This window comes from Tachyglossus aculeatus, chromosome 21 (genome assembly GCF_015852505.1).
Source record: "Tachyglossus aculeatus isolate mTacAcu1 chromosome 21, mTacAcu1.pri, whole genome shotgun sequence".
Classification (NCBI taxonomy): domain Eukaryota; kingdom Metazoa; phylum Chordata; class Mammalia; order Monotremata; family Tachyglossidae; genus Tachyglossus; species Tachyglossus aculeatus.
Genome location: NC_052086.1, coordinates 33,844,032 through 33,853,141, shown reverse-complemented (window position 1 = coordinate 33,853,141; position 9,110 = coordinate 33,844,032).

Here is a 9,110-nt window from a genome sequence, read left to right as displayed (position 1 = left end):
CTATTTCTTTATTTTACTTGTACCTATCTATTCTATTTATTTTATTTTGTTAGTGTGGTTGGTTTTGTTGTCTGTCTCCCCCTTCTAGACTGTGAGCCCACTGTTGGGTAGGGGCTGTCTCTATATGTTGTCAGCTTGTACTTCCCAAGCGCTTAGTACAGTGCTCTGCACACAGTAAGCGCTCAATAAATACGATTGATTGATTGATTGATTGTTTTATTGTTGTATTGTACTTTCCCAAGCGCTTAGTACAGTGCTGTGCACACAGTAAGTGCTTAATAAATTAGATTGATTGAATGAATGAATGAATGAATGATTAGAACCCAGGTCCCTCTAACTCATCATCATCAATCGTATTTATTGAGCGCTTACTATGTGCAGAGCACTGTACTAAGCGCTTGGGAACTCCCTGGCCTGTGTACTATCTATGAGGAGATGACACTCCAGAGCCCTGATGGACTTGAGCAAAGTCCTTGTGGGACAGGGAAGAACAGATATAGAATCCCCATTTTACAGAGGAGGAAACTGAAGCCCAGAGAAGTGAAGTGACTAGTCCAAGGTCACACAGCAGGCAAGTGGCAGAGCCAAGATTAAAACTTGCATCTCCAAATGCCCAGCCCTGTGCTCTTTCATCATCATCAATCGTATTTATTGAGCGCTTACTACGTGCAGAGCACTGTACTAAGCGCTTGGGAAGTACAAATTGGCAACATATAGACAGTCCCTACCCAACAGTGGGCTCACAGTCTAAAAGGGGGAGACAGAGAACAAAACCAAACATACTAACAAAATGAAATAAATAGAATAGATATGTACAAGTAAAATAAATAAATAAATAGAGTAATAAATATGTACAAACATATATATATATCATCATCATCATCATCAATCGTATTTATTGAGCGCTTAATATGTGCAGGGCACTGTACTAAGCTGGCAACACATAGACAGTCCCTACCCAACAGTGGGCTCACAGTCAAAAAGGGGGAGACAGAGAACAAAACCAAACATACCAACAAAATGAAATAAATAGAATAGATATGTACAAGTAAAATAAATAAATAAATAGAGTAATAAATATGTACAAACATATATACATCATCATCATCATCATCATCAATCGTATTTATTGAGCGCTTACTATGTGCAGAGCACTGGACTAAGCGCTTGGGAAGTACAAATTGGCAACATATAGACGGTCCCTACCCAACAGTGGGCTCACAGTCTAAAAGGGGGAGACAGAGAACAAAACCAAACATACCAACAAAATGAAATAAATAGAATAGATACGTACAAGTAAAATAAATAAATAAATAAATAGAGTAATAAATATGTACAAACATATATACATCATCATCATCATCATCAATCGTATTTATTGAGCGCTTACTATGTGCAGAGCACTGGACTAAGCGCTTGGGAAGTACAAACTGGCAACGTATAGAGACAGTCCCTACCCAACAGTGGGCTCACAGTCTAAAAGGGGGAGACAGAGAACAAAACCAAACATACTAACAAAATGAAATAAATAGAATAGATATGTACAAGTAAAATAAATAAATAAATAAATAGAGTAATAAATATGTACAAACATATATACATATATACAGGTGCTGCGGGGAAGGGAAGGAGGTAAGATGGGGGGGACGGGCCTAGCTGCTTCTGAAGAAAAAATCTCTTTCAATCTGTCCACAGGTCAGAACGACTCCTGTGGGGACCAGTGCAATAAATGGGAAGGGAGCGGTGACTTTGAGAAGACGTCTTTCCCCAAGAGTTGGGTGTCAGCTGTTGGACCCGATTCAGATTGGCATCCCGCATTAGAGAGCCATGCAACGGCAGGTGGGCAGAGAGCGGGCCAAGCGAGCCAGGAGGAGGCTAAATTAAATGGCAGCCCGGGTGATGGCCCCTTCCCAAAGCGAGGGCACTGATGAATCCTAAGCGGGAATAATTGGTGCCCTTTGCCTTTTCAGCAAAATGTTGGGGAAAATAGTGCTCAGTGCCCCCGGACCCAAGAATGCTCATCAGTGGTCCCTGCCATCTGTGTGACTGGGACGAGAGAGGGAGAGGCCAGCAGAGAGGGTGGGCAGTGCTTTGCCTTGGGCAGTGAAGGGATTTGAGAAGCAGCGTGGCTCACCTATTTATTTTATTTTGTTAGTATGTTTGGTTTTGTTCTCTGTCTCCCCCTTTTAGACTGTGAGCCCACTGGTGGGTAGGGACTGTCTCTAGATGTTGCCAATTTGTACTTCCCAAGCGCTTAATACGGTGCTCTGCCCATAGTAAGCGCTCAATAAATACGATTGATGATGATGATGATGGAAAGAGCCCGGGCTTTGGAGTCAGAATCAATCAATCAATCAATCAATCAATCAATCAATCGTATTTATTGAGCGCTTACTGTGTGCAGAGCACTGGACTAAGCGCTTGGGAAGTACAAGTCGGCAACATATAGAGACAGTCCCTACCCAACAGTGGGCTCACAGTCTAGAAGGGGGAGACAGAACAAAACCAAATATACTAACAAAATAAAATAGATATGTACAAGTAAAATAAATAAATAAATAAATTGAGTAATAAATATGTACAAACATATATACATATATACAGGTGCTGTGGGGAAGGGAAGGAGGTAAGACGGGGGTTAGGGAGAGGGGGACGAGGGGGAGAGGAAGGAAGGGGCTCAGTCTGGGAAGGCCTCCTGGAGGAGGTGAGCTCTTAGCAGGGCCTTGAAGGGAGGAAGAGAGCTGGCTTGGCGGATGGGCAGAGGGAGGGCATTCCAGGCCCGGGGGAGGACGTGGGCCGGGGGTCGACGGCGGGACAGGCGAGAACGAGGTACAGTGAGGAGATTAGCGGTGGAGGAGCGGAGGGTGCGGGCTGGGCAGTAGAAGGAGAGAAGGGAGGTGAGGGAGGAGGGGGCGAGGGGATGGAGAGCCTTGAAGCCCAGGGTGAGGAGTTTCTGCCTGATGCACAGATTGATTGGTAGCCACTGGAGATTTTCGAGGAGTGGACTAACATGCCCGGAGCGTTTCTGGACAAAGACAATCCGGGCAGCAGAAGTCATGGGTTCGAATCCCGGCTCTGCCAATTGCCAGCTGTGTGACTTTGGGCAAGTCATTTCACTTCTCTGTGCCTCAGTTGCCTCATCTGACACCTGAAATTTAGTTATGAATCGGCAGTAGCATAACTTTGTGAGTTGAAGTATTACGTGGACCCTCACTCTACAATGACTGGCATTCTGGAGTTAGAGAAAATAGCAAAGTGAGGCATCAGAGAAGCAACGTGGTTTAGTGGTATACATTTGTACATATTTATTACTCTATTTATTTTACTTGTACATATTAATTCTATTTATTTTATTTTGTTATTACGTTTTGTTTTGTAGTCCGTCTCCCCCCTTCTAGACTGTGAGCCCGCTGTTGGGTAGGGACCGTCTCTGTATGTTGCCAACTTGTACTTCCCAAGTGCTTAGTACAGTGCTCTACACACAGTAAGCGCTCAATAAATACGACTGAATGAATGAACTTCACTTCTCTGGGCCTCAGTTCCCTCATCTGCAAAATGGGGATGAAGACTGTGAGCCCCCCGTGGGACAGCCTGATCACCTTGTAACCTCCCCAGCGCTTAGAACAGTGCTTTGCACATAGTAAGCGCTTAATAAATGCCATTATTATTATTATTATTATTATTATTTGAGAGACTGTGCCAGCGAATGCAGATTGCTCATGCCCAAGGGCAGCCTCCCTCCCGGGCAATACGTTGAGCTGCCTTCATGCCCGAAGAGTAGTCTCCTCCGATATGCCACAGATCTCCAGGCAACTCTCTGATCGCCAAGGTCCAAGCAGCAAGGCGTAGTGGAAGGAGCGCTGGCCTACGAGTTAGAAGGTCATGGGTTCTAATCCCTGCTTCACCACTTGCCTGCTGTGTGACCTTGGGCAAGTCATTTCACTTCTCTGTGCCTCAGTTGCCTCATCTGGCAAATGGGGATTGAGACTGTGAGCCCCACGTGGGACGGGGACTGGGTCCAACCCGATTGCTTGTAACCATTCCAATGCTTAATACAGTGCCTGGCACACTCATTCATTCATTCAATCGTATTTATTGAGCGCTTACTGTGTGCAGAGCACTGTACTAAGCGCTTGGGAAGTACAAGTTGGCAACATATAGAGACGGTCCCTGCCCAACAGTGGGCTCACAGTCTAGAAGCATAGTAAGCGCTTTAACAAATACCATAATAATAATCATAATAATAATTATTATTGGGTCCATCAGGGCTCTGACATGTCACCTATTCCAAGGACTTGACTTAAAATTAGTTAACTAATTTTTTTTAAGTCATTGGAATAATAATAACAATTCATTCATTCATTCAATCGTATTTATTGAGTGCTTACTGTGTGCAGAGCACTGTGTGCAGAGCACAACAACAACAATAATCATAATAAAAGTATCCAGCGCCCCACTTATGGATCATAGTCTACGGGGGGGAAAAAGGGATTTAATTTCCATTTTACAAATGGGGAAACTCAGGCCTAGAAAGGTAAAGTGACTTGCCCACAGCAAGCAAGTGACTGAGTCAGGAGTCTCCTGACTCCTGGTCCCATGTCTGTGAGCCCCCCGTGGGACAACTTGATCACCTTGTAACCTCCCCAGCGCTTAGAACAGTGCTTTGCACCTAGTAAGCACTTAATAAAATTCTATTATTATTATTATTATTATTATTATGTCCTTTCCACTTAGGCAAACCTGCCTTTCTGCAGAGGGGAATGCCCTAAATTAGTGGTGGTGGTGTTGATGATGGTGGTTGTAGTTCCTCTCTCCTTCCTCCCCCTCTCCATCCCCCCCACCTTACCTCCTTCCCTTCCCCACAGCACCTGTATATATGTATATATGTTTGTATGTATTTATTACTCTATTTATTTTACTTGTACATATTTATTATATTTATTTTATTCTGTTAATATGTTTTGTTTTGTTCTCTGTCTCCCCCTTCTAGACTGTGAGCCCACTGTTGGGTAGGGACCGTCTCTATCTGTTGCCAACTTGTACTTCCCAAGCGCTTAGTCCAGTGCTCTGCACACAGTAAGTGCTCAATAAATACGATTGAATGAATGAATGAATGAATAATAATGGTATTTGTTAAGTGCTTACTATGAGCCAGGCACTGTAGTAAGCACTGGGGTGGATACAAACAAGTCGGGTTGGACACAGTCCCCATGTGGGGCTCACAGTCTCAATCCCCATTTTACAGATCAGGTGAGGCACAGAGAAGTGAAGCGACTTGTTCAAGGTCACACAGCAGGGTTGGGATTAGAACCCATGACCTATTGACTCCCAGCCCGTGCTCTATCCATTAAATTATGTGAAGCAGCATTTACTGAGTGCCCACTTGGTGTGGGCCACTGTCATAGATGCTTAGGAAAGGCAGGCAAAAGAAGTGACATGAAACCTTCCCACAAGGAGCTTACATTCTAAATGGGAAGGCAGACCTGAATTAGCACTATTAGTCATGGAAGAGGGTGCAAGAAGCACTCTAATAACCAAGGGTCTTCGCTCCCCCCTCTCACCTAAATGCTAAAAGAGGGTGCCTCATTCTGGTCCATAAAAGAGCAGATGGCTGCACCTAGGTCTGTCCCTCTCCTCTTCCCCCTCATTGTCCTTTTCTCATTTTTGGATGGTTTGAGTCAAGTTCTCAACGGCTGCCTGTCCTAAGTACCATAAACCAAAAATTCAACAAAGAAAAAATACACCCAGCAAGTCAGTTCAATTAAAAAGGAGGGAAAAGTAAAGAAAGGAAGCTCCTAAAGGGTGATCAAGAGGACACAGAGGCAAGTGAGATACGGGAGGTTTGGAGAAAAGTGAGTGGAAGGTAAGCACTCTAATTCTAAATCAATCAATCAATCGTATTTATTGAGCGCTTACTGTGTGCAGAGCACTGTACTAAGCGCTTGGGAAGTACAAGTTGGCAACATATAGAGACAGTCCCTACCCAACAGTGGGCTCACAGTCTAAAAGGGGGAGACAGAGAGCAAAACCAAACATACTAACAAAATAAAATAAATAGAATAGATATGTACAAGTAAAATAAATAAATCAATAGAGTAATAAATATGTACAAACATATATACATATATACAGGTGCTGTGGGGGGCGGGGAGCCCTCAAATTCAGGGCTGTTAGTTTTAGAGACTCCAACAGAGAAGTTAAGAAAGCAGAGCTCCCCAGTCAATAAGCATGGTTTAGAAATAGTGAGGTTCCAGACTAAACACCCCCTTTATCGTCTCCTCCTCCTTCTCCCCTTCCCATCACCCTCCCCCGCCCTACCCCTTTCCCCTCCCCACAGCACTTGTATATATTGTACATATTTATTACTCGGTTTATTTTATTTGTACATATTTACTACATTTATTTTATTAATGATGTGTATATAGCTCTAACTCTATTTATTTGGATGGTATTGACACCTGTCTACTTGCTTTGTTTTGTTGTCTGTCTCCCCCTTCTAGACTGTGAGCCCGTTGTTGGGTAGGGACCGTCTCTATATGTTGCCGATTTGTACTTCCCAAGCACTTAGTACAGTGCTCAGCACATAGTAAGCACTCAATAAATACGATTGAATGAATGAATGAAAGTAGTGAAAACACCTCTGAGCTTTGGGGTAGTATGTGGCTGGAGAAGCCAATCAATCAATCAATCAATCAATCGTATTTATTGAGCGCTTACTGTGTGCAGAGCCAGAACAAGGATCAGTGCCTGTTGCTTGTGAGAAGGGAAGTCTAGATGTTGATTGCTGAGAGACTGCAGTACAGCAGCAGCAGAAAGATCATCAGAGCATGCAGCAATTAGGGATGGGGTGGTTTATTTGGAGAAAAGGTTTTCCAAAGCCCTTGAGACAAGGAGGAATGATAATAATAATTCTGGTATTTATTAAGTGCTTACTAAATGCCAAGCACTGTACTATGCTCTGGGGTAGACACAGATAACCAGGTTGGACGCAGTCCCTGACCCACACAGGGCTCCATGCTAAGGGAAGAGGGGGATGAGAACTGAATCACCATTTTACAGATGAAGAAACTGAGGGCCAGAAAAATGGAATGACTTGCCCAAGATCATTCAGCAGCTGAGTGGCGGAGTTGGGATTAGAACCCAGGTCCCTTGCCTTCCAAACCTGTGCTCTTTCTACTAGGCTACATTGAAGCTGTAAATAGCCTCAGCCATCTAAACCACGAAGGGATGACAAGAATCCCGTACGGACAGGATTTTGGGCTGTGTATGGAGCTGGCCAATTACAGTTAATACTTTCCCAGCTACGTGATCTTGGAACACAAAGGGTGGTATCTATTGTCATCACCATCATCAATCGTATTTATTGAGCGCTTACTATGTGCAGAGCACTGTACTAAGCGCTTGGGAAGTACAAATTGGCAACATATAGAGACAGTCCCTACCCAACAGTGAGCTCACAGTCTAAAAGGGGGAGACAGAGAACAAAACCAAACATACTAACAAAATAAAATAAATAGAATAGATATTGTCGCAACCAAAGCACTATAGGACTCCCCCCGTACCATGATGGGTGCCCTGTTTTCGGAGGCTTTTCACTTTGTTGAAGTCTGCAGTTCATCCCCAACTACTCCCCATCTCTATGATCGGGTCAATTAACCAGTGGTATTTATTGAGTGCTTACTATATGCCGAGCACTGTACTAAGTGCACCGTACCTCCTTCCCTTCCCCACAGCACCTGTATATATGTATATATGTTTGTACATATACTTCCCAAGTGCTTAGTACAGTCCTCTGCACACAGTAAGTGCTCAATAAATGATTGATTGATTGATTGCTCTATTTATTTATTTATTTTACTTGTACATATCTATTCTATTTATTTTATTTTGATTAATATGTTTGGTTCGGTTCTCTGTCTCCCCCTTCTAGACTGTGAGCCCACTGTTGGGTAGGGACTGTCTCTATATGTTGCCAACTTGGACTTCCCAAGTGCTTAGTACAGTGCTCTGCACACAGTAAGCGCTCAATAAATACGACTGATTGATTGATTGATTGAGAGTACAATATAACAGAGTGGTAGACATGTTTCCTGACCGCAAGGAGCTTACAGTCTAGAGGTCAAGCCATAAACCTCCTTCACACTCCTGGGTCCATTCATTTCAGTCACTCAAAGGTACTTACTGAGTGCTTACTATGGGCTGAGACTGAGCCCCCTTTTTGCTCTTCTCCTCCTCATCCCCCCAACCCTACCTCCTTCCCCTCCCCACAGCACCTGTATATATATTTGTATAGATTTATTACTCTATTTATTTTACCTGTACATACTTACTATTCTATTTAGTTAATGCTGTGCATATAGCTATAATTCTATTTGTTCTGACGATTTTGACACCGGTCCACAAGTTTTGTTTTGTTGTCTGTCTCCCCCTTCTAGACTGTGAGCCCGTTGTTGGGTAGGGACCATCTCTATAGGTTGCTGACTTGTACTTCCCAAGGGCTTAGTCCAGTGCTCTGCACACAGTAAGTGCTCAATAAATATGATTGAATGAATGAATGCAGAGTACTGTACTAAACACTTGAGGAATACAACAGAATTAGCAGATATGTTCCATTTCATGTATTCTTTGCTCATTTTTCACACTTGTCTTGTCTTATGCTTTCGAGTCGTCGCCAACCCAACGGGACACCACGGACACATCTCTCCCAGAATGTTCCACCTCCATCTGCACTCGGTCTGGTAGTGGATCCATGGGGTTTTTTCGGTAAAAATACAGAAGTGGTTTACCATCGACGTCCTCCGCGCAGTAAACCTGAGTCTCCATCATCATCATCATCATCAATCGTATTTATTGAGCGCTTACTATGTGCAGAGCACTGTACTAAGCGCTTGGGAAGTACAAATTGGCAACATATAAAGACAGTCCCTACCCAACAGTGGGCTCACAGTCTAAAAGGGGGAGACAGAGAACAAAACCAAATATACTAACAAAATAAAATAAATAGAATAGATATGTCCTCGGCTCTCTCCTGTGCCACTCCTGCCCAGCACGAGAAGCAGCGTGGCTCAGTGGAAAGAGCCCGGGCTTTGGAGTCAGAGGTCATGGGTTCA